This window comes from Rutidosis leptorrhynchoides, chromosome 3 (assembly GCF_046630445.1).
Source record: "Rutidosis leptorrhynchoides isolate AG116_Rl617_1_P2 chromosome 3, CSIRO_AGI_Rlap_v1, whole genome shotgun sequence".
NCBI lineage: Eukaryota > Viridiplantae > Streptophyta > Magnoliopsida > Asterales > Asteraceae > Rutidosis > Rutidosis leptorrhynchoides.
Window position 1 is genome coordinate 413,187,571 of NC_092335.1, and position 929 is coordinate 413,188,499.

General features: G+C 37.0%; 1 non-coding gene across 1 annotated transcript; it reads left to right on the plus strand.

Moving 5' to 3' along the window:
* Positions 1–587: 587 nt before the first annotated feature.
* Positions 588–694, plus strand: LOC139903041 (small nucleolar RNA R71). Its single transcript, XR_011777889.1, has one exon. It is a non-coding gene; the product is annotated as a small nucleolar RNA R71 (small nucleolar RNA).
* The last annotated feature ends 235 nt before the right edge of the window (positions 695–929 follow it).

The following is a 929-nucleotide window of genomic DNA, read 5'->3' on the forward strand; positions in this document are numbered from 1 at the left end:
AATTTGGCTTTTTATCATCGGTTTGTGGTGGTTTATTTTGAAAAATAGGTCTTTGCTGGTTGTAAGTATTATTGGATACTTGTTGGTTGCTAGGACCTTGTTGATTGTTGTATGGAACATTTCGGTTATAATTCTGATTTTGATTGTAGATCGGTCTTGTCGGTTGATAATTATTCTGATAATTATTTCCAGGCCTTTGGTTTAGATATGAAACATTCTCTCTTTGTTCCATTGTTTGTTCAATACTGAGACAATCTATTGTCAAATGTGGTCCTCCACACTGCTCACAACTAATTCGTATTGAGTGAATATCTTTAGTCATCTTTTCCATTCATCTCACGACAGCATCTATCTTTGCGGAAATGGAATCTAAGTCACGGCTAGAATCGGCTCTAGCTGCTTTAGATGATCTAACGATATCTTTTTCTTGGTGCCACTCATGTGAGTGGGAAGCAGTGTTATCAATAATTTTGTAAGCGTCAGTTGCGGTTTTCTTCATAATGGAACCACCAACTGCTATATCTATGTCTTTCCTTGTAGTTATGTTGCATCCTTGGTAGAATATTTGTACTATTTGACAAGTGTCTAAACCATGTTGCGGACATCCTCTCAATAACTTTCCAAATCTTGTCCATGCTTCATATAAAGTTTCATTTGGTTTCTGTGTGAACGTAAATATTTCTCCTTGAAGTCTCACGGCGTTAGATGCCGGAAAGAATTGTTTAAGAAAATTTTCAACTAAAACGTCTCATGTATCAATCGCCCCTTCAGGTAACGATTCTAACCAATCTTTGGCTTCTCCCTTTAAAGTCCAGGGAAATAACATGAGATATATCTGTTCATCCTCAACTTCTCGGATTTTGAATAAAGTACAGATCCTATTAAAGGTACGAAGATGTTCGTTTGGATCTTCCTTCGGCGCACCACTA